Here is a 25,246-nt window from a genome sequence, read left to right as displayed (position 1 = left end):
AAGGGAGCCCCGTATGCATTACTAATGGGAATATAAACTGCTGTAATCACTATGACCAACAATATGAGTGTTTCTCAAAAACCCCAAAATAGAACTGCCATATGAGCCCACTTTACTGTTCCTGGGTATATACCTGAAGGACTCCAAGTTGGCATGCCACAGAGATGGTCGCACATCTGTGATGACTGCTACACTATTCGTCACACCAAGATGCACAAGCACCCGGGTGCCCATCAACAGATGGATAAAGAAACTAGGGTACATGCTGGAATTTTATTTAGCAGGAAAATTAATGGAGCTAGAGAGCATTATGGTGACCAAATAAAACGGATTTGGTGTTGTGGTGTGAATGTGAAATGTCCTCCATCAGCTGGTATGTTTGCACTTGGCTCCCAGGTGGTGGTACTGTTTGGGAAGGTTGAAGAATTTTTAGGAGGTGGAACCTCACTTTGGGAAATGGGTGGCCAGAGACTTGATGGTCTATGGCCCAACCCCATTTCCTGTTAAGGCCCTGAGTGTGGATGCAATGTAACCAGCTAACCTCCTGTTCCTGCTGTGTCCTCCCTGTCGTGATGGAATGATTCCCTTCAACTGTAAAACAGAATAATCCTTTCCCTTTTAAACTGTTTTGTGTCTGGTATTTGGTCATAGCAATGAGAAAAGTAACTAAAACACCCAGAAAGACAAAATGTCATGCTTTCTCCTGTGTGTGTGTGTGTGTGTGTGTGTGTGTGTGTGTGTGTGTGTGTGTATCTGTGTGTGTGTGTGTGTGTGTGTGTGTGTGTGACCTGAAGAAGTCTGAAGGGAGTTGGGAGAAGGGAAGAGGAGAGGGTAAAGGAATATATGGAAGCAGGAGGATGGACTACTTGGGGAGAAGAAAGGGCTCAACCCAAGTGGGGAGGGAGACAGCGGAAGACAGAGGCACGGGAATAAGGCACAATACTACACATGTGTGAAACTGTTATAATGAACTGTGTATGCTAACTAAAAAGTTAACAAAATGAAAAAATTAAATAATATTCTCTGAAAAACAACCTCACTCCTCATGAAGTATCATGATAAGTACCTCACGTGTTTGATCTTATTCATCCTTCATGGGCAACATGTCACGATTAGAATTTCCAACTGGCGAGAAGACGGAAGTGTAGAGAGACTGAGCAAATTGGAGTCGTGTAGCTACCCACAAAGGCTGAAGTGGAAAGTCAAATCCAGGCAGCTGCCTCCCCAGCAGCCTGTTCTGAGTTACCACCTCCTCACAGGATGAATCATCTCCCCTGCTGTGGGATGTTCTGTATGTCCTGTGGGAGCCCTTCTTGGGTTCTTTGTGGCGTTACCCAGTAGGTCCGTATAGAGGATGATTAGGACCATGGGCCTGAGTGCAGGTGTTTGAGATGGTCTGCACTTGGCTGTGCTGGGGGATGGTCTGTATGTCAAGTTGCTCTGATTGATTAATAAATAAAACCTGATCGGCCGTGGCTAGGCAGGAAAGATAGGTGGGACTAACAGAGAGGAGATATAAAAGGACAGAAAGGCAGAAGGAGACGCTGCAGCCGCCGCAATGACCAGAGAGGCTGCAGCCGCCGCCATGACCAGCAGCATGTGAAGACGCTGATAAGCCACCAGCCACGTGGCGAGGTATAGATTTGTAGAAATGGATTGCTTTAAGGAATAGATTTATGGAAATGGTTAATTTAAGATAAAAGGAAATGGTTAATTTAAGATAAAGGAACAGTTAGCAAGAAGCCTGCCACGGCCATACGGTTTGAAAGCAATATAAGTGTCTGTGTTTACTTGGTTGTGTCTGAGCGGCTGTGGGACTGGAGGGTGACAAAGATTTGTCCTGACTGTGGGCAAGGCAGGAAAAACCAAGCTACACTCCCCCACTGTTCTTCCCACAAACCTGAGACCAGTGACCCTCACATTTACATCAGGCACAGTTCGTAGAGGGATTGGCATGGCTGGAACCCTGGTTGAGGCAGAGGAAGGAAGACAGCACTTGTAGCAGGCTCCCACTCTTCACCATGACTGCCACCAGATGATCCTCACTCTAGTGTTCTTCAGGCTGCACTGGAGGACACGGCACTGAGCGCTAGGAGGCTCTGCCATCAGGGAAGAGGTTTCACAAATGACAGTTACCCACCACTCAAGTGAGCTTAAAAAATGGCAGGGAGCTGTTGTTTAATGGGTACAGAGTTTCGGTTTGGATGATGAATGTTAAGGGTGCTATGAATGGTAGCTCATACCTATAATCCCAGTACTCAGCTGGCTGAGGCTGGAGGATTGCTGTGTTTGAATCTAGAGTTGCAGGCCAGCCTGGGCTATGACGAAGGAAGGAAAGACAAGGAGACAGGGGAGGATGGGGGTGGGGGAAACAGGAAGTGGATCTTACATGACTATAACTGCATAATAACATGAATATACGCATGCCACCAAACTGAATAGCTAAAAGGTTAAATTTTACTTATTTTGCCACACTTAGAAAAAAAATGTCAGGATACTAATCTTTAGTAACTACATTGGGAAAGGTGTCTCTGAGTCACCTCTGACGACTTGGAAAGAGAGAAATTTAACCTCAAGGGGTCAAGGGAGGCACCATAACACAAGTAAAACCACATGAGTCCCCCAAGTGGCACCCCTCATTCTAGACTGTCTGGACATACTCAAATTCAGAGTCTGGGGTTTGTGCTTAGTAAGAGCTTCCATGCCTTTGCCTACCTCAAGTGTTAGATAAGTCCAAATCTCGTCTTTGACACAACTCACGGGTGTCCATGAACATGGTAAAGACAGAAGAGAAGAACAGTAAAGGATGCTGGGTACAAAGCTCTCTTCAGGACTCCAGTTGCCCCTTGTGTCCTGGGACCTCAGCCATACCCTGGGCACCAGCCTGCTCACTCCATCTCACCCTCTGTTCTACTCAACTGTCATCTCAGAAGCGCTTTGCCTGCTGGGAAAGCAGCCCCTCCCCACCAACCCACGAGTGTCTACAGCATCACTCTGCCTGCGTGTTCCTGGTGCATACCACCACTGGAAATTATTTATTTACACACATGTCACTTACTTGATCGCCTTGACTAGAACCAGGACTTCCTTCAAAAGTTCAGTGGCTGCTTGCAGAATAAACAAACCAGGCAGCCAAATCCATTGTATTTTGTATAATGAGAGCTTTCTACTTCACAGAGTGATTCACGGGGAAGGCTGGATGAGACTGAGTACGCCAAGGTGCTTGGTGAAGGGAAAGAGGGCCACACAGCAATAGGATCATCGTGCTTTGGGAGAAAGAAGGGCTGTTTGCCAAACCCCGTGGGCCTTGGAGGTCTCTCTCTGTGACTTTGCCCCAGGGTGTGTCTTCTCCTTGCTTCACCACTTTTTCTAGACAGAGAACACTATCTACCTGCAGACCATCCAAACAGAATGAAACTGCATCAGTACCAAGGGAGGGAGCTTTCTCAATGTGAGCCTCAAAATACAGCAAGCTGTGCTTTTGAAGTCAGGGATCTGCCAGGAGGGCAAACCTAGAGGAAGACCACAAAGATGCTCGCTGTCCCCGGTCAGCGGTGTTCAACATGTCGGAACTGAGGCCACAGGCTACACTATGGTTTGGGCTCGGCCCAAAAAGAGAAGTGACATCGTGCAATGGGGAGACATTCCTGAAACAGAAAACTCAATTCAACACAGGGAATCTGGCTCCAGGTAGGCACAGAGGACTGTCTAGAGTAATCCATGCCTCACCAGAGGTTACAGCTCAGAGGGAAGTGGAATGAGGATCAGGGAGCACCCTACCCTAAGGAGGGGAGCACCGAGCACTGAAAGCATTGAGCCTTTATTGCCAGAGGACCCAGCATGCTGTGGGGAGGGGAAGCCCTAGGCAGAGCAAAGGGTTGGAACATGTAACTGGAGATGTAAGCAGCAGACACTCTCCTGCAGGCTGTGGCAGACACACACACACACACACACACACACACACACACACACACACACACATCGGTGGAGGCTATGCAGACAAAGGGCCGATTCATTAGTCTAGCAGTCCAGAGGGTGAGTGAAGTTTGGCTAGAGTAGAAGCAAAGGACACTAGGGCAAACCAGAGTTCACTAGACTGCTAGCAGGGAGGACTTGGGTTGGGACGGGCCACGAATAGAGAACTAGACAGAGAGGTGGAGAGAAATTCCAGCCAGGTTTGAGCCACAAGGGATATGCTGATAATTCTGAATCACCCAAAGGACTATTCACCAAGCAGCTTCCCTAGCCTGGCAGAGCAGGGTTCCAGCAGAAAGGAGAAACCAGCTAGAATCCCTGCAGATTAGCACTCAGGGAAATTTCCAAATCCCAGGAGGAGACATCAGAAATAAAGGGGAAGAAAACGGAGGCCCTGGTGGTTTACATTAAAAATGTACCCAATCTGCTCAAGATGTGCTAGGATTCAAAAGATATAAGACTGGGGCAGCAGAAAGGGGCAGAAACAGACGGCTAGAGTATGTTATCAAACCGAGACAAAGAACGGGCAGGCTCTTCATCTCCTTTCCCAGCAGTCTTTGCTGGAGTTGCTTCAATCCCAAGCACTCCAGAGGAATGGAGCAAACCATACATTTGTACACAGAAAAGTATCTCAGACCTCCCCAGTCTTCAAGTCAACCTTCCCCAGTTTTGATGTGGACTAGGGGATGGAGGTAGGGTACCACATCTTATCAGCACATTCCTCTTCCAGGCATCTCCCGAAAACCTCCAACACTTCCAGCTTCTGGACGAAGGGAGTGTCCTGTCAAGGGTGAACACAGCAAGCAGCTTTAAGAAGTCAATGGCAGCCAGGCAGTGGTGGCGCTGGCCTTTAATCTCAGCACTCGGAGGCAGAGGCAGGTGGATCTCTGTGAGTTCAAAGCCAGCCTGGTCTACAGAGCTAGTTCCAGGACAGCTCGGGTTGTCTCAAAAAACCAAAAACAAACAAACAAACAAAAGTTGATGTCATATTAGTAGTTGGCCTCAGGTTTGATTTTATTGATAAGAACTTTTAAGATTCCTGCTACAGAGTCTAAGATGTCAAAAGGTAATAACTAGGGTCTATCTCAATCATTCATGTTTGTACACTGCAAAACCCGCACAAATGGTTCAGCCCCTCCCTTCTATTTCTGCATCCTCAAAGGCATACATCTTTCTTTCAGCAACTTCAAAAAGTGACACTGCCCATCTCCTTTCTTCCTGTGTGCTTCTTTTTGCCCCAGGTATCTTATAAACTCCTGTCTTCCTCTTTTCCACAGTGACCTGCTCTACAGTCAGCTGGGAATGAATTCCTGTAGAAAGAAGGAGTAAAACAGTTGGAAATGAGGTGTCTTCCACCCATAGGGAACTAAGTAAATACAACGGCACATTCATTCCCAGAATGGCAGGTTTAGTTGTTTTAACAACTTGAGACTGGATAAATTTACCTTTAAAATTCCTTTTATTTCATTTTGTTTTTATACCTCTATTTACTGTTTTGTCATGTAGAGAAAGCAAATCAACAGCTTTGCACATGCTAGGTATTTTAGTTAGTTTAGTCTATTGTGTGAAACATCCTGACTAAAAGCAACTTGTGTTTATTTGGTTTCCATTTCCATATCACTGTTCGTCACTGAAGGAAATCAAGACAGGAACTCAAACAGCAAACTGGAGGTAGGAGCTGATTCAGAGGCCACGGCGAGGTGCTCCTTATTGGCTTGCTCCTTATTGGCTTGCTCAGCCTGCCTTCTTATAGAACCCAGGACCACCAGCCCAGGCATGGCCCCATCCACAATGGACTGGGCCCTCCCCACTCAAGCACTAATCAAGAAAATGCCCTACAGCACAATCTTATTGAGGCATTTTCTCACTTTCAGATGATTCTAGCCTGTGTCAAGTTGACATAAAACTAGTCAGCACACAAGGCAAAGACATTGCCAACTCACTGAGCTACATCTCAGGACAGTCACACTCTAAAATATAAATAAACTGAGAGCAAAATACACTGTGAACTCATTAGTAGAAAACAAAATACAGCTACATGAAAGCCAAAAATGTATCTTTATGTGTATGTGTGCACACCAATATAAATGCATAAAGAAGTCCTTAAGAATGCCCACCAAATGGCAGCACAGTAGCCACACTTGAAAAAGAAACTAGGATGTGGTAAGGATTAATTTGAGGCTGGTATGCTATATGTAATATTTATATTCTTCTTGAATAAGAATACACTCACATATTGTTCTGTGATTAAAAATAAATCAGGAATATAGTTTTTTCAAACCTGAAATTCTTGTATGAACTGTTTCTCCTGTAGAGCTTGGTTTTAATGAGTTAGGCAGAACTGGGAAGGCAGTGGAATGATTTCCTACTTCAGCAAGCATTTGTTTATCCTTTTTATCTCAAGTGAAGGCCAACATCGCTAATGATTGCAAATAGCAGGGCCACTCCTGCACCACCCCGTCCACTCCCACACACAGCTTCAACTATCACCTCCATGGATGACTCCCAAACGCCTCTTTCCAGAAACAGCCTCTCCCTCCCTGAAACAATCCTCACTTCCCAACTTCCTGCCAAGTAGAGCCAGCACACCAGTAGGAAGCCAGAGTCCTCCCTCCCAGGATTCCGTTCTTCCACCTAACTTCTTTACTCCTCTCAATGGGCGCCCTCCCCCCAGGAATGCAGAGAAACACTTCCCAGCCATCCTTGGCCCTTCTTTATCCACGTCCCCATTCCCAAATACTTTGCTAATTGTCACCCTCAGATTTATCTAAAAGGTTCTTCCCCTTGTTAACTGCTTTCTGTTGCCAATGACCCCACCCCGGGACACATTCTTTTCACACTAGACCAGGGCTTCCTAAGCACTTGCATTCATGATCCTTTTTTACCTAAGAAATTTTCACAAGATCTCAGGTATATTTGTATATCAAACAGGCATACAAATCAGTCAAAGAAAGAAATGCTTTGGGACACATTCAAGTTTAGTAAAGATTTAGTAAAGATTAAACCAAATTTGCATACAAATGAGATGGATGTTCATATATTAGTTTTGCACAAAGAATTCAATATTAGTCAAGTGTTGGATATTACAGGACATAGAGCATCTTCAACATTTTTTAGAGTTAACTGGTATTTTACTCTTATAATCACTAATGCTGAGAATAATGCTTCATACACACACACACACATCTTACATATTTCAAAATGGCAGAAGTTTGTTTAGAGCCATTTCAGAAATTGTAGAAAATTCTTGTTGGAATTGCTGGCTACTCTCTCATCTACGTGGCCACGAATGTGCTGTCCAGTAGCCAGGCAGGAGGCTTGGTCATCCCGGGCCTTACATCCTACAAATCTGTGCATTGCATGGTCACGTAATTTGTATGCAGTGTGATCACACAATCTATGCGCATGCGTAGCATAGCTATGTGCCCCCATATGCGCATGTGCAGGGGAATCCATAAAAAGCGGGTCCCAGACTCCTCCTCCTCCTCCCCATCTCTCCCTGCACAATCTTCATAGGCCTAAGCACATTCTCCTCTGTTCCTTCTCTTAATAAACTCTTATAGTGGGTTTTGTTGTGCCTTGTGGCTTTTCTCACACAGTGAACAGCCCTGCTTAATAAATAACAGTGCTGCCACATAAAATTTTATCCTGATCTCAAGCTAAAATTCATTTAACTTTTTCTTAATCAATCTCAAGTCAGCAATTCAAACAGCAATATTTAAAATCAAACACTCTACAATAACACTGTCCAAAGGTAGACAAATTTGATATTTACATACTGAGGAACGACAGTAGGGAAATATTCAAAGTTTTTCTTTTCTCTAGACAATATTCTTGCCTGGCAGTGGTGCTACACACCTTTAATCCCTGAAAACAGGAGGCAGAGGCAGGTGGGCCTCTGAGTTAGAGGCTAGCCTGGTCTACAAAGTGAGTTCCAAGATGACCAGGGCTACCCAGAGAAACCCTGTCTCAAAAGAATGGAACAAAATGATAATAATAGTATTTCCATAAAAGGAGCAAGCTTTGTACATGCAGTAAAAACGCTGCAGTCTGTAACATGCTGAGTTAGAGCTGAGTTGACACCATTGATTGGTGGTGTGCAGTGTGCGTCCATATCCAGTGCAAAGTGCAAGTGCTGTGTGCTCAGGCCTGAGGCTGTGGTGAGGTTACACACAGGCGAACACTGCCAGAAATACCTTGGATCTGTTATGAATTTGATTTTAAATTAATTTATAGTTGTTGAATGTTCAAAAACTTTTTATTGTGGCCAAATTTTTTGCTACTCCTACACTCAGTTATGTGACCCCATAGGGACCATGACTCACAGTTTAAGAAGCCGTGGACTAGACTACCTTCAAGTGGTCTCCTTGCTCTTGCTGCTTTGATACACCCACTAAACATCTTCCTGGATGAAGGACCAACGTTCCAGCCCACTGAGGTCACTCTACCACCTCTTTTATTAGCTATCTCCCCAGCAGAGGACACATTGGGAAATACGACTTTACACCTCAAGACCGAGTGTCTGATGAAAATGTCTCAGCTGGCCAAAAACAAGACTTTGGACACAGGCAACCTGGAAGTGTTTTACTAGAGTAAAGAAAGTGCCAAAAAAAAAAAAAAAAGAAAAGAAAAGAAAAAAAATGTTAGATGCTGTGGTGGTTTGAAGAGAAATGTCCTGCATAGGCTGAGCATTTGAACACTTGGTCCTCAGTGGTGGCATGCTGTTGGGGAAGACTGTGGAACTTTTGAGAGATAAAGTCCTGCTGAAGGTAGTGCTTCAGTGAGGGCGGGCTTTGTGGCTTTAGAGCCTAGCCCACTTCCTGTTTCTTTGTTTCCTGTACCTGGATGAAATGCCATCTCTCTGCTTCTTGGTTGCCAGGCTGGCTCCTGTTCCTGTTGTCATGACCTCCCCACCATGATGGACTGTGTCCCCTGGGGACTAATAACCCCCTTCTACCTTAAGTTGCTTCTTGCCAGGGTATTCTATCAAGCAACAGAAAGGTAGCTAACACAGATGCCATTCTCTACCTTATAATAAGCCCTAGTAATCGGTACTGTTGTTGCCCCAGTTTTAGCTATTTTGAGACTGAGGTTGAAAATCACTAGTCAAATTTTGAAAAGTCTTGAAGCTATTAAATGGTTGGGTTTTCATGTGAACCCATATTATAACTGCAGAGTATATGGTTTTTATGCCATAAAGTTGGACCTTTCACAGATCCTCGCCTTCTCAAAAATAAAGCACATACCCCCTAAGCTGTGCTGATGAAGTTCCACACCCCAAGGTGGGTCTTACATTTATAACAATGGACCACACTGTGTTAAACACTACAGTAAATTTTACATATTCTATTTCCCTTAGTCTCAACACAACCCTAAGACCTCAAGACCCAGATATTATAACTATACCCATCCTACTAATTCAGAGATGGATGCATATAGATCAAAACTAGCTTGATTTGTAAATTAGTTGTTATCTCAAAATAATTTTTAAAATAGCTTCATGGGGTCAGGAAACTACAGAGCTGGATCAGATCTAGGCCTGCCTGACTAGAGAGATATTTAGGAGGTAGAATATGCAGGAATCGCCACTTGTACAATTTAGCAAGTATTTACTGAGGATCTTTGTTTCAGGCTCCATCTGGGGTAAGCGCTGGAGGAAACACAGATGATCAGCCAGGAAGAGTCCTGCTAATCTTCCCCAGCACGTAGCCTATAGGAAAAGACAAAAAAGTCCAGATGCAAAGCAGTGAGGCACGGTGAGAGCTCAGCAGGAAATTCTCTCCGTGGTAGAAACCAAGGTATTAGTGGGAGCGAGGGTCCAGCTTCAGCAAACTGGCGGGTAAAGGCTGCCTTCCTACAGTGCAGAGTACAGGGGAGACAGCATTGAGGAGATACCAGTTCAATTTGGGATATTGGTTCTGGAGAGATGCATCATGGCAGCTTGATTTGCAGCTCTGGAGGCCAGGCGTGAGGCAGAGGCTGCAGCCAGCTTTGGAATCATCGTGTCACAAATGTGAGGAACCTTAACACAAGAAAAGAGAAGGCTTCAAAAGCCACCCTTCCTACCTGGCCAACTAATCTCCAAGCTTTCTAAGGATTGGCCCACTTCTCTGGCAGAAGGATGACCTTTCTTTCAAGTAAGTCACAGCCTGCCTCCTCCCCACCCTAGGACAGAGATCCTGCTCTATCCTCAAGCCATTTAAAACTAAGCTAGAACTAAGATGTTTGGTAAGGACATTTGAAATTTTTAGGTATTTGTACCCTGGCTCCCTTCCTGGACTGTAAAAGGACTGAAGGCAAATCCTGGATGTAGAATGAGACATTCAGAAAACATCATTTCAGAAGCAGCACTCAAAGTACTTGTCTTAGTCACTGTTCTGTTGCTGTGAAGAGTCACCATGACTGAGGCAACTCACATTTAAAAAAAGCATTTATTTGGGGGCTTGCTTACAGTTTCAGAGACTTGGTCCATTATCATCATGGTGGGGGTGAGCATGACACCACTCAGGGCAGTAGAGCAGAAGCTAAGAGCTGCATTTTGATCCACAGTCAGAAAGAGAGAGACAGTAGGCTGGGTTTTAAAACCTCAAAGCCCACCCTCAGTGACATACTTCCACCAACAAGGCCACACCCCCTAGTCCTCCTAATCCTTTCAAACAGTTCTACTCTCCGGTGACTACACATTCAGATATAAACCTATGGGGGCCATTTCTTATTCAAACCACCACAGTAGTGCTCTATTACAAAGAGTAACAAAGCAATAAATCAATAATGAAGTATTTATGAGAACTAGTTACTCCACATGAACCTGCATAGCTTCCTCATACCATAGCATCTGACAACCTGGGCATTCACCCAAGCTTTCCCACGAGCCTCTGTGCTAAAGAGAACTAGCACAAGGTAAGCAATCCCTTCTCCTTACGCAGTCTACTTTTATGTGTTGGATGAGGCTGCTCAGTTCCAATCAGCTATTACCTTCAGAATCCTTCAGACTGAAAAAAAAAAGTCTGCAGAAAGAAAAAGTGAGAGTGGAAATGCTTTATAAAAGAAAGTAGTGGTAATAGAAATGTCTTTCCCGTGAGTCAAGACACAGGGATTTAGTCAAGCCCCTTTTACAAAGCATTACCAAAAATTTACAACTTATAAGTGATTCCTCTCTTCTTATGCTCTATGTATGACTCTTTCATTAGCAAAAATTATCTGAAGTACTGAGAAAGGGAAAGACACTCTGTTATCTTATTTCATAAGAAATTGTCATGTCCTCTCCAGTATTCTCAACCGGCTCAGGTCTGCTTGGGTGGGCAACAGATGGGAGGCTCTTGCTCATCACGATCCTTATCAGCTGACATAGTCATCTAGTACCTGACACATAGTAGAGACTCAAAATGATCACCGAATACCCAAGTACTGAATGAGTGAGGATATTTTCTCATCATGGTTTCTAAAAATAAGTAGAATGCAAGTGGCAAGGATATGTGAAGAAGGTGGAGAGAAGAGGCAACCAGCCCACTCCTTAAGGTCACCTTCAGATCCTCCTCAACTCATTCACAAAGATGCCTCAGAGCAGCCAAATGTGGAGGTCAGTTTCTCATATCTATCGATGTTGACTTTTTAAGTTTCATAGTTTCTCCTTTCTATGTGCCTTAGGAACACATTCTTAAAGAATTTTCATCTAAACTAAAATTTGACACTGAATTTGGCTGGTGGTAGATTCTAAGGTATGTCCTGGCCCAACTTTGTTGCCCAGGTTTGCTGCCCCATTTTTAAGGCCTTCTCACTCTAGAGAAGGAGGCACATACTCCCTTTTTCAAATCTAGTGCCTCAGCAGCTCTCCACGCTTCAAGGATGGTGTCTAACCAGTTAATGGTGAAGTTCTGATGCTGCTTATCTTGTGATGATTAGAGAGAAATGGTGTCCTCAAAAAAAAAAAAAAAAAAAAAATGGGTCGGGGGAAGAAATTCCATTTTCATCTCCCAGGCAGGCAAATTTAGAGATTACCCTTGATTAACCAAAAACGTCTATTTAAAAAGAAAAATAAAAACCACAAGCCCCAGTTAACCAAGCCATAGCATGGCTGCATGCTCCCACCTGCCTCCCCCAGAAGCAGAGGCCCAGCTCATGGCCACATCTGAAGCTGCCTACCCTTTTAGAAAAGCACCAGGGATCTCCCGGAATTCAACCCATGCACACTCAGGAGCCCTGGGCTAATTTTAATTCTGACCTGTAGTGACCATGGCTCCATTAGAGCTATTTTTGTTTCACTCCAAAATAAAACCTGAAAGGGCTCCAGATTAACATCTCTGCACTGGAGACATAATGAATTAACAAAATGATAACCAACTGCCTCTGCTTGGCTGCAAATATGGTTGACCAGTAGGACATTGGTTAACAAGACACAACACGGCAGTAGACGAAATATGAAGATACATAAATCATCTGAAGGCATTTGACTAAGTTCAGTTCTCTTTCATTAAAAATAATCTGGAATATGATGCTGCTTTTTCAAAGGATTTCAACTATTTTAAGCCAAAAGCCAATGTCAAACTCACTAGTAAACACAAAAGACATTTCTTCAAGCTCAGGACTAATAAAAAGAAGCCCAATGTTTTCACCTTTAGTTATTAATATGCTGAAATCTTTGTAAAAAAAAAGAAATAATAACTTGAGGATAACATAATTCTTTACCTACAAGACTGAGGACAATCTACTATAAAATTAAGTTGATTAAATAAAAAGTACTAATATATTTCAAGAAGGCAAAGTTTGAAGAAGGACATGTTGGGGGTGTGGAGGGAGTCAGAAGAGGAAAATAAGGGTATGTCAAATTTCATTGAATCCACATATGAAATTCTTAAGAATAAAGAAAAATAAAAAAATTAGAGTTGAAAAAATATTAACACATTTCAAAACTATGAGTAAGAAAGATGGGATTTATATGAAGAATTCAAGTGACAGATAAAAAAAACATTTGAGAAGTCAAAAAAAAAAACATGACAGAAGAACCAACTATGAGAGAGAGATTCTGAATTAATATATAAATTTATTATACTTCCAACTAGAATTTCAAAATACGTCTAAGATTTTGGCAACTGTCTCAAAAGTTAATGTAAGTTAATTGTAAGACTATATAAAAAGGTATATAGACTGTTTGAGTAAGTACAAGAATTTCCCCTGGGAGATATTAACAAATATTATAAGGCCAACTGAAAATACATTAAAAAAATCAAAGGACAGACACCTCAGACCTAAGTCTTTTTAAGTATACAATATGTGATTAGGAATCATTCAGGGTTAGGCAATAAATAATACTACAAATTTTTTAGCTAAGTATTCCTTTTATTTGTGTGTCTGTATGTACATGTTTGTTCGTATTTACTGCTTCCTTCCAGAGACCTCCTATAGAGACTAATCCTCTCCACCTGCTGCACACAATACACTGCTGAGGTCCCTGGTTGTCAGTTAGTTGGTAAGGCTCCGTCAGAGCATGCACAGCCCACTTGACCCCAGCTTTTCTGTACATGTGTCTGTGTGTCTGTTCTTCTTTCATTTCCTCCCTGCCCCAGTCCAGTCAAATCCCAGATGCCCTGGATGGCAGAAAGAGATGAGGAAAAACGATGTAGTTATTTTATAATCTCAAAAAAATAAAATAAAAATTCATTTACATTTTTTTAAAAAAGCAAGCAACAAGTGATTATGGGTTGTCTGGACACAACTGATGATATTTACAACGTAACTCCTACATTAAAGGCTCACGGGACATAGTGACAGAGGGGGATGGAAAGGTTGTGAGCGTTAGGGGTCAGGAAATCTGCTGTGAGAGCATGTCTCTTAGGAGTGACAGAGATGCTACATCCGTGATAACTCAACTATAAAGCCGTCTAAACAAGACCTGAAGAAGTGCAGCACCAATAGACATGCTAACTGACGTGGAACAGGGAAGTCTCTTGGGGCCCCATGCAGCCATCCATAGACGGAACAGGCAGTAAAGGAATGTCGGGTGTGGGGGAAACAGTCTTCGTCTTCCTCAAGGGTAGGCTCCCAGTTGGCTAGCCAGGTGGTCAACCCTGAAACCAGATACATACAGGGAAAACTCAATCAACTGAGCAGGCTGTATTCATATATTTAGGTGTGTGTGTGTGTGTGTGTGTGTGTGTGTGTGTGAGAGAGAGAGAGAGAGAGAGAGAGAGAGAGAGAGAGAGAGAGAGAGAGAGAGAGAGAAATAATAACAAACAAAAAGAGGCCATGATTTTGAGAGGGACAAAGGGGCTGGGGTGGGTACACGGGAGGAATTAGAGGGAGGAATGCAATTTTTAATTAAAAAATTTATATCTGAGAGATGAAAATATAAAAAATAAATCATCAGGGAACAAATATCTGGCAACACAAATGGTAAACTTTTCAGTAAGTTAAAAATTATCATGGGCTGTCAAAATGGCTCATATGGCTCATCAGCAAAAGGCCCTGCTGAAGAAGTCTGGTGACCTGTGTTCAATCCCCAAAACCCAAGTAAAGAAGGAACAAGAAAGCAGATTCTACAAAGTTATCCTCTGACACACACACACACACACACACACACACACACACACACACACACACACACACCAATAATAAATAAATAAATAAATAAATAAATAAATAAATAAATATTTTTTATTGTTTTTAGAAACAGGGTTTCGATGTGTAGTCCTGGCTATCCTGGAACTCGCTCTGTAGACCAGGCTGGCCTCAAACTCACAGAGATCTGCCTGCCTCTGCCTGCTGAGTGCTGGGATTAAAGGGATACGCCCCCATGCCCAGCTAATAATAAATATTTTAAAGCATCATAAAAAATAATAAAGCACTGTAAGCATTTGAAATATGCATTCTTACATTTGCCTGTAGAGCCACACAATAGGAATAGACATCATCTGCTCCATAGTGATGGATGATGTTAACTGAGGACACCACTATGGCATACAGCAGCATTAGCCCAACTGGAGGGAAAAAAAAGCCCTAAAACTATTCGCTGAATGTTAGCAACGTTTGTGTAGAACTCTAGGTGAGTTTTTTTCAAGTTATCCAGCTTTTGAACTTGCAGTATCCAGTAATCAAGAAAAATGCTAGTTGGAGATGAGAAACACAGAAAAATACTTGCTAAAAATATGTTTATGGTGGTGGGGAGATTCTGGAATGGAGAGGAAAAGAGAGAAGACCAAGGACACAGAGCAAAAAGCATAATTACATAACTAAAAGAGCAAACTGGTGGTAAAATAGATAAAATGCCCTTCATTGCTATTAGACAAATGCACTTTCAAACTATAAAATGCCAAGCTTTGGCAAAGGTTAAAAATGAGAGACTTGAATCTGTCACTGAAACATCACTTGGAAAGACCATTCTTACATGTTATTAATAGAGCTGCGAATTGGTACCTTTTTTTTTTTCTTTTGAGATGGGGTCTCATTATGTTGTCCAGGTTGGCTGCAAACTCCAAGGTTTAAGCAACCTTCCTACCATGACCTCTTGGGTACCTAGGACAGCAGGAGTGAATCATCATGCTTGGTTAAGACAGTTTTAGGAAGTATTTTTGACAACACCTATTGGGAGTCTCTTTTTTAAAGTACCTTTTGAACTATTAATTTCACCTCTAGGACTTTGTAAGCTAAAGAGAGAATCAGAAGCTAAGCATGGTGCTGTGCACTGCATGGTCTGGAAGGCTGAGGCAGAAGGATTGTTTAAGGCCAAGAGTATGGGTCAGCCTGGGCTACTTAGGAAGGGCCTACCAAAAAAAAAGTTAATACTAATAAAAATTGTGGGAGAATGTGATCCATGGTAGGGTTTTGCCTAGCATATACAAGGCCCTGGGTTTAATCCCAGTAACCAAAAGAAAGGGGGAGGGAGGGAGGGAGGGAGGGAGGGAGGGAGGGAGAGAGAGAGGAAAAAAGGAAGGAGGGAGGAGGGAAACTAGAAATTTGGTCAATACTTACACAGAAATCAAGTGGAGATTATCCACAAAACACCCAAAGGAGGGGGATGTAGACACCTTCTCTGGAGCCACCATGTGGAGAGGCTGGCTATGGTGGTGCAAACCTATAAGCCAGCTACTCCCCATAATCTCAGCTACTCGGCAGGCATAAGCAGGAGAATAACAATTTTGAGACCAACAGGACTATACAGCAAGGCTCTATCCCAAATAAAGCAAAGGTTATATATGTCGTTTAGGGGTAGAGAACATAACAGAGGAAGAGGCCTGAGATTAGTGCCCAGAATGAGTAGAAGGGGCTAATGTGAACCCAGAACCACTTCAAGGTGTGAAACTATTTCATGGTATTGGGGCTCTCTCTATGACAGACTGTGATGCAAGGAACCCAGCTTCTAGAATTCAGTGTGATATATTCACAGGGTGGTCTCAATTCTGATTTGGAAAGCAAAAGTCTAACTCCATCTCTCCTCACGTTGAGTTTTCCAGTAGTCCATTTCCTTCAGCTCTCAGGAAAGAGGGCCAAATTTGGATGCCTCTCCTTTCCAGTCTTTAATTCTGAATTACTGTATGGCACAGCTCAGAGAGTAAATCATAAACAGATGCACAATGTGTGCATTAATAATTAAAGGACAAAATATAGGGACTGGGAGGACAGCTCAGTCAGGAAAGTACTTGCGGAACAAGCGTGAGGACCTGAGGTGGATCCCTGGAAGCCAATGGCAGTGGCATGTGCTTGTAATCCCAGAGCTGGGGAGGAAAAGACAAGCTGATCCCTGGAGCTGGCTGGTCAGCCAGCCTAGCTGAATCAGTGAGCTCCAGGCTCAGTAAGAGACCCTGGATCAATAATAAGATGGACAGAGACTGAGGAGGGCACTCAGCATCAACTTGCAGCCTCACACCCACATGCATGCATATGCATACGTAACACCCCGCAGGCACCCCCCACAAAGATAATACATAGAATTTCAGTCGTTAAAATGACATTTGTACTAAAGATTGTTTTAACACTTAAACAGGTGACATACTTTAAGACATGATTGCTGGAATAGTGACAGCTCTTCAGAAATGCACAGCACGGCTAGAAATAAGCACACTCTGCCGTCCTCTGTAACTAATTTGATCTGGGTTTGCCTGTCTGGGATGTGGGCACTCTTCACCTGCTGTCAGCCATCCCAGGACTTGACATTGGAGAATCCCCAGCCGTTCTCAGCCAGCACTGGGCAGTCACCAAAAAAAAAAAAAAACTAGACTCAAGAGGTGTCACTGGAGAACACACAAGGTTGCCAGATTGCTGCTGCTGCATTAACCTCCGGAAATGCATCACTGGAAAGCTTCTTGTACATATGCAGCATTTCATGCAGATTCTACAAGTTCCTGTCTTCTTCTCCTAGATTCAAAGGCCAGCCCCTGTCTGCCATGGTACCAGGGATCAAACCTGGGGCCTCATGCATACAAGGCAAGCCTGAGCTTGCCCTGAGCTATATTCTCAACCCTCAATTCAAATCATAATGGAGCATATTTATTTCACAACTACTTCTAGTTTTACTAATCTCTACCACTGTGAATTTTAAAATCATGCCCAAGCCACAACTGAAGGGAAAAACCTCAAACCCCGTTAGCCAGGCAGAGGCCAGAACAAACCAGCCTGCTGAGCAATGAATCAGTCCAGACCCCAAGCAGCTAACAAAGAACTCAGGCTCTGCCTTGTCCTCTGAATTCATTCTGCCTTTGGGAGTGAAGAAGTGGAGACAAAATCTCATGCCAAGAGTCTTTCACTTCTGTGACTATTATCCACCTCGCAGAGATGGACAAAACAGGCTGATGGGAACACTGCAATTCTTCCAAGCAAACGTTTCACTGGTAAAAGGCTGCTCATCAATGAGGTCTGTTCTTGTGTAGAATAACAAATGAACTGGCGCTTTCTTTAGAAATGACAGCTTTTGAAGCAAGTCCAGTGATATCCAAATTAAAGCACGTTACATGATACTTTAATCCCAGATGTGTATTGCATGCACTGGGTCACATGTGTTTTTCCCAAATGATTTTCTTTCCACTCCCTGGATTTTCCATACTCGGTAATATTATATAGTTTAAACTTACAATGAAGTCATCGAAACAAGAGTCTCTCCTTGCTTCTGCCTCCTCTCTAATTCTGAATAAAGAAGCCCCACTGTTTAATTATTACAATGTAGCTAGCTGTCCAGAAATAAAAATACACAAATGCCAGCTGACTTCCGGATGTGGGTGCACCCGCAGACAGCCCCTCTGAAGGAGACCTTCCATAGTCATTGTGAGTAGTGGGTGCAGAGCCAATACTATACCCTGATCACAACAGAGTCACTATCAAGTAGAGAGATATAACAGGTTCGAGTCTGGCTGACACCAGCTGGCCAGTACTGTCTACTAGCCCTGTCCGGATTGGGCTACTGTGTTTTGTTTCCCTAGGTACTTTGATCTCATCCCAGTGCTCACAACCTCAATGAAGGGATAATGCCATGTGGAGGGGGAGCGCAGGGGGCGGGGAACAGGGCATATTACACCTTACAGCTAGAGGGCAGAGTTTATATTATATTCTGAATTTGGAGCAGAGTATGGGTTGAGGTTGCAGGGGGAGGGGGAGGGGGAGGGCTGCAAGTGTCATCCTGGACCCTGATGGCTGGGCGGGCAGGAGGGAGAAGAAGAAATGTCTGGTAGCCTCTGCAAGCAGCAGCCATTCTGCTTCTGGGCAGAACATGAGACCTCAGAGACCTCAGGCAGGTCTAGCTACTGAGCCCCTAGGAAACAGTCCTGAATCACTGCAGTGAAAAGGAAAGGTTAAATTAGTTTCCTGCCATACCACTGGGTATAAAAAAAGCTCATGATAGCCAGGCAGTGGTGGTGCACACCTTTAATCCCAACACTTGGAAGACAGAGGCAGGTGGATCTCTGTGAGTTTGAGGCCAGCCTGGTCTACATAGTGAGTTCCAGGACAGGCAAGGCTACATAGAGAAACCCTGTCTTAAAAAACAAAACAAAACAAAAAAAATCTCACACTGGCTAATATGTGTTGAATTCTTACTTTTACATAAATGTATCCCATTCAATTTCACAACCTATTATATAAATAATACTATCACCCTCCACTGTGTGCACTCAGGCATTCTGACTGCATATCTTGCAGAGGGACGGCCACACCAATTATTAGCAGTAGAGCCAGGATATAAACAGTACAAGCAGCCGGCCTCCAGAGCCCAAACTTACAGAATGTAATGAGGGGAAATCCAGAGTTGCATTTCTTTCACATTTAAATCTGTGCATTGAAGATCACACATATTCTATCTTTACTTAGGATGTAATATTCCCCCGCCACATTAATGCTTCCTGTCATGTGAAATACAAGGCAGAGCCCCAATATATAAAGCAAGTAAACGTGGGACTACTCAAGAGAAGAAGAATGAAATGCTAAGATCTCCATGGCCAGCACCTCAGTCACCAGGCTGAGGCTCCAAAACCTCCTGGAACACTGTTCTAAAAAATAAAAACACCTCATCCAAATGATTGTCTCCCAGAATTAGACACTTGGGACTCAAAAGAAGCCCTGGCAGAACACTGACCATCATCAACAAACGCCAAAAGAAATAACAAAGATACTCCTACTCGCTGTCATGAAGGACCTAAGAGACCCTGATCCCTGCTCTGACACTAAACAGCTCCAGTCTGAGTGGCAGAGGGGTCAGGGGAGGTGGAATTTGGGGCTGGAAGGAGAGTCGGGAATAGGCAAATCCAATAAACAGGCAGAGGTGGGACACAGAGCCAGCGGGGCGCCAGGGCCAGCAGTCTGTGGTGAGGAGAGAGGTTCAGCAGGAACAGAGGTGGGAGCAGGCAGGGGTGCCTGCAGGCTCTGCTCACCCAGCCTGTTCCTCAGGCTGCAGCTTGTTACACAGCCACAAGAACTTACCAGGACTTCAAGAATCAGTATTCAAAGGGAAAACAAAAAACAGCTACATCGCCCTTCTCACCAAATCAAACACTGCCTTTCCCTTATGCACAGAAGCATGCCATTCGAAGGGGGAAGGCTTCAGGCTCTCCAGAGGTGCCTGCTTTGGGGGTTGTGGGGTTCCTAGTGAAGAGCCCCAAGAGACGTGGTCCTACTGCACAGCTGTACCTGCACGAGCAGTGGGAGCCTGGGCAATACTTAACCTCTGAGAGCCTCGGACTCCTGCAACTTACAGATGATAACACAGAGGCGGGCAGGCTAAGCTCTTTAATACACATAGCATACTCAGAGGCAGTGCTGCAGGCAAAGGCTGGCTCACTGCTCTCTCACCTGGAAAGCTTCCACCTCACCCTGAAGCACTCTCCATTTTCTCTTCCATGCTGCATCCTGGTTCCCAAGCTGCTGTGACAAATGACCACATACTGACTGAATTAAATAACACAAACCTGTTACTGGGCGGCCCTGGAGGTCAGAAGTCTCCAACGGGTTACAAGCCTATTCCCTTCAGCAGGCTCTAGGAAAGAAGTCCTTTTCTTGCCTTTTTTTCTACCCTTCAGGCTGAGGATCAAACCCAGAGCCTCATACATGCTAGGTCTGTATCCTTTACCTCTTTTTACATCATGCAGAATACCTCTCTACAAACTCTGGCCCTCCATCTCCCTCTTATAGGGGCTGTGTGATTAGACTGAACCTACACAGAAATCCAGGATAACATCTTACTTTAAACGGAGCTGCAGACTCCATTTGGTCATATAAAGTGATGTATCCACAGGTTCCAGGGACTCACCCTTGAGTATCCTTGACCTCCCACATATACCTCCCAAACCCCAAACTACAGACTTGCACAGTGAAGAAGCAATAATGCTAGTAGCTAACTTGTGGAATAGTTAGTATATGTTATGTAAGGGCCTGGGCAACTGGCTTTGGGTGACTCATCTAACTGGAGGCTTTATCTTTAATTACCTTACAAAGCAATTGTTTGTCCAAGGTTACAGAACTGGTTGGGGGCAAGACTTGAGTATACTCAGGTAAGTTTGGGTCTAGATACTTTGCCTTTGACCAGAAGAGTATCTGAACCTATCCTTTAAGCCACACTACCTGGTAGGAAAAGCCACAAAGACCATTAGGAGACTTCAAGACAAGAGGTACTCACATTCCCTGGCTAAAGAAAGGGTCCTGCAGAGTCCTTGGTGAAGGGAACACACAGATGGCAGAGCACTCAGAACATGCCCTCATGAAAAAGAGAAGCTTTGGGGTTGCCAAAAAGCCAAGAAGAAGCCAACTGAGTTTCATGGGGGTAAGGAGATAGAAGGAGGCCGTTCCTGTCTCTAGCTACAAGTCCCCGGTTCCACAGGTACCAACAGAGTCCATTTGTATCTCTACTATCCCTAAATATCCAAAAATGGCCTCTTCCCTTTCCAGTCTCACACAGCCAATGGCTACAATCTAAGTCTGGCTGGCCAAAGGAGAGAAGGGGCAAGCTACATGATTGCTGTGCATGCCTAGTGAGTTAGCTTGGGTAGTCAAAGCCTTCAAACCTCAACCACTAAACAATTTAGCCCCGGCCTTATCTGAAACTTTCCAATGAGCTGAATTAAAGCTATTAAGCTTCATCCAGCTGCTTGAATGGATCATGGGCTCAAAGTCAGATGCAGGACAGCACAGCGGTCAAGAGAATGGATTCTGGAACATTCTTTGATTAGTCTTGGCTTGTGGCCTAAAGCACATTAATCTTCCATTACCTCTGTTTTCCCATCTTCAAAATGGACTTAATAACAGAAGTATACATTCCTCAGCAGAAACTGAGAAACCAGCCATGACATATAAAAGTCATTTTAATTGTCTCCACATGAAGAGTACACATGCCCAATACTACGTAACATGTCTGTCCATTGTTTCTGAAGTGAAGACATATGAATAGCTGTTACCAGTTAAGAAAAGGAGAGACTATTGCAAAGCCACATCAGGCTGGACCAAGTTTTGTTGCTAAACCTATAAATCCACAGAAGCCTACAGGTAAGGAGTCAGATGTCTAGTGTTTCTGCCCAATGCTATAAGAATGAAATACATTAACAGATGAAGTGTGTGGAACACCATCTAGAGTTATTTTCATCAACATAGACTGGGAAGGGGGCTATACACAGGAAACTTTAAAGATTTTATTTGCAAACCAGTGCCCTTTAGAGATGAACTCTGTGGAAACAATTTTATGGGGCAGGACTTTCTGAAATGATGGCAATGCCCTGGATTTGCACCCTGTGCATAGAGCCACATGAAGCATCCAAGCACTTAGATGTGGTTAATTTCATTTATTTTAACTCATTTAAACTTAATCATATGTGGCTCCTGGCTGCCATATTAACAATACAGCCACAGAGAGCTATGCTCCCAATCTGACCCATGAAAACCTACTTAGGCCATAACTCAACTGAATTAGCATTGAATTAACAAGCCTGAACTCCGCACCCAGGAAGCAAAGGGGATGCGGAGACTCTTAGCTTCCTTGCCAGGCCTCACAGCTGGTGCACTTTGATATATCCTTCCTCCTTTTCCCATTTCCCATCCCATCAATGCACAACCCTTGTCTTCCCCACCCCAGGTTCACAAGGCTACATGCTTTTCTAAGTGCCCTCTGTACCTTCCATCACTAGTAGCCCCCAAGGGAAAGTGTAGGAGCCAGGACCGAAGCAGCTGTCCTGTGCAGGCTGCTTGTGGAAGGCAGGGACTACCAACACACATACCTGGAGAACAGCCACGCTTTATGAAAATGTCCTCTCTACTTACAAAACTCCTCATCGTTTCAATTTTCCTTTATTCATTTAGAAATTTGTAGCAAACTACACACAGCAAACAAATGCCATCAAATATAAGATGAAAGGCCAAAGAAACATGTAACCAAGAACTATTGCAATAGAAAAAGAAAACCAACAACCTTCACTGGACTCTAGCTTCACCCCCATATGCTTAAGTATGGAATTTTTTTTATTAACAAAGGTCAAATCTGGAATGCATCAAGGAGCTTGTCTTACTAGAAGGACCGGGGAAGAATGACCCTCCACCTTAATTTCACCTCTTATCTGGCCTAGAGCCAAAGATGACCAGAAGGCACTCCTGAGCACAAAGCAAATCGCCCCTGAGGGGCTGTAAGTGAAGGATATGCTGATGGTAAATGCTTCCCTAAATCCCGTTGGTTACCCTAACTCCTCTGAAACAGAGCTTTGCTCTGTACAAACCAAAGTCTTAACATTTAAACCTGCCCATGATTATTTCTAGAGAGCCTTCCAGGTGTAAGTATCAGGCCAGGAAAGTCACAGATACCTTGGGTGGGAGTGGGGGGAAGAGACATCTACACAAATCTCACAGGTCCATTGAGGTAAGAGGCTACCGGAATCAAAGAGGAGGGCGCTGGCTGTTTCAGGTTGGGGCAACAAACTTGAGAGTGAACGCTGATTAGTTTTCAGAATGGCCACTGGGGAGACTGGGGGAAATCAGTGAGGAAGAAGAAACATATTCCAGAGCAGTGCCTCTCAACCTTCCTAATGCTGTCATCCTTTAATACAGTTCCTCAGGTTGCGATGCCCCCCCACCACCACAAAATTATTTTTGTTGCTACTTCATAACTATAATTTTGCTACTGTTACAACTCGTAGTGTGTGTGTGTGTGTGTGTGTGTGTGTGTGTGTGTGTGTGTGTGTGTTTCCAATGGTCTTAGGCAAGCCCTGTGTAAGGGTCTGTCAGCCCTAAAGGGGTTGCAAACCATAGGTTGAGAGCCGCTGGTCTGGAGTATACTGCCAGGCATTCATCAGAAAAGTCACAGTTATGTACAGTAGCTGAGGGACGGCTGCCTCTTCCTGCACTGACAACCAGGAACCACCTGCAACCACTCCCCAGACTGGTGTCAGCTATTCCTCCGGGATTCCAATGTTCCTGGTTTTAGCTGTGCCTATTTGTGGCCTTGGCTTCACTCTGCCCCTGCGGGGGGCAGCTGCAAGAAAGTCAAGGAAACCCACCAACGTTGATGAACTTATGTACAAAAAAAAAAGTTTTTAGCAAAGTCAGCTCTAGTTACATTCAGACAGCTTATTTTTTAAAATAACACTGAAATCATTTAATGATGGATATTTCTTATACTAATTGATTCAGTCCATTGAACCAAGTGCGCCTTGGCTTAAATGTAGGCGGGGAGCGTATTTACACTATGCACTTAGCACGGACCATCGCCAAATAACTGTGTGTATCTTGGTTATCTAGAAGGACTTTGAAGAAAAAGCATAGATAGTCATTCTCGAAGTCACCAGTAAGAGTGAGACGGGTCCTGTACTGTATTTGTATTTCCTAGGACTCTGCAGATAAATCTCTCCGGGAACAAAGTCTGAGAACTTTCCTTGAAATAACGCGCTGAGTCCCGCCACTTGAAAAGAACTCCTACTTTTCTTTGTGTTGGCCACTTCCACACTACACACACAGCATGAAATGGTGATCCGAGGCGGGGGTCACCGGGGGACCTCCAGCCTCGCATTCCCCGAGGGATGGCTGCCTGGCCTGTCCCCTGGGAGGCGGGAGACGCTGGGCCACCAGGTACAAGAAGTCAGGCTGCTGCTGGGCGCGACTCCAGCCCTGAGAGCACCCAGGCCAGCTCTCCGGGTCCACGGTCCTTGGGGACCCAGCGGCAGAGTTGCAAGCTCACCTTAGATCTCCAGCCAGTCGTGCGGCGCGCCCCAAGTGTCGTGTCCCTCGGGGACCTCGTCCGCGCGCGCGTCGCAAGAGGCGTGGGGCGTCCCGGCTTTGGAGTGTCAGCCGCACCGCCGCTGCCCAGGAGCGCGCAGGAGGCGGGCAAGTGCCCGGGAGTCCGGCGGGGCGCGCCGCCGCTGTTCACCGCTCGAGCCCGCTGCCCGCGCCGCCTGCCCGCCCGCCCGCCCGCTCGCACTCGGGCGCAGCCCGCGCGTCCTTCGCCCCAGCAGTGCGCGCTGCCCGGAGCCAAGCGGAGCGGGGCGGCGCGGGCCCCCGCCCTGGGCCGGGCTTTCCCAGAACTCGCCCGCGGGGTGAGAGGCCGCGAGCGCCTCCGTGGGCCGCTGGGCGACCAGGGGAGCGGCTAGTGCCTGGCCCGCCCCCGACTCTGCCGGACGGGGCCCGCCCCCACCACCCTGCCATCCCGCCCTGGCAGTCCAGGCGACCCTCGCCTGGCCCCCCTGGCTAAGGCGCCCAGGAGCCACTCTCTGGCTCAGGCCCAGGAGGGAGCTGGCGACAGCTACGCCGGGTCACCCTGCTCCTGGGAGAGAGGGAACGCTTCACACCTCAGGGGCGGAGGTCCTCTCTCACTGCCACCCCTCCTGCA

General features: G+C 44.9%; 1 protein-coding gene across 3 annotated transcripts in view; it reads right to left on the bottom strand.

Annotated features, from left to right (window-relative positions):
- Plce1 (phospholipase C epsilon 1) overlaps window positions 1-24,822 on the bottom strand; it is a 302,775-nt gene extending 277,953 nt beyond the window's left edge. For 2 of the 3 annotated variants that reach the window (XM_076563017.1, XM_076563016.1), the window contains exon 1: window positions 2,716-2,929. The gene's annotated coding sequence lies outside the window, so the exon portion shown is untranslated. Of the gene's footprint in view, window positions 1-2,715; window positions 2,930-24,598 lie in introns of those variants that run through there. The other variant, XM_042263101.2, reaches the window with a different exon arrangement.
- Window positions 24,823-25,246: the final 424 nt, after the last annotated feature.

This window comes from Peromyscus maniculatus, chromosome 1, assembly GCF_049852395.1.
Source record: "Peromyscus maniculatus bairdii isolate BWxNUB_F1_BW_parent chromosome 1, HU_Pman_BW_mat_3.1, whole genome shotgun sequence".
NCBI lineage: Eukaryota > Metazoa > Chordata > Mammalia > Rodentia > Cricetidae > Peromyscus > Peromyscus maniculatus.
This window is presented reverse-complemented; position numbering and strand designations above follow the sequence as displayed.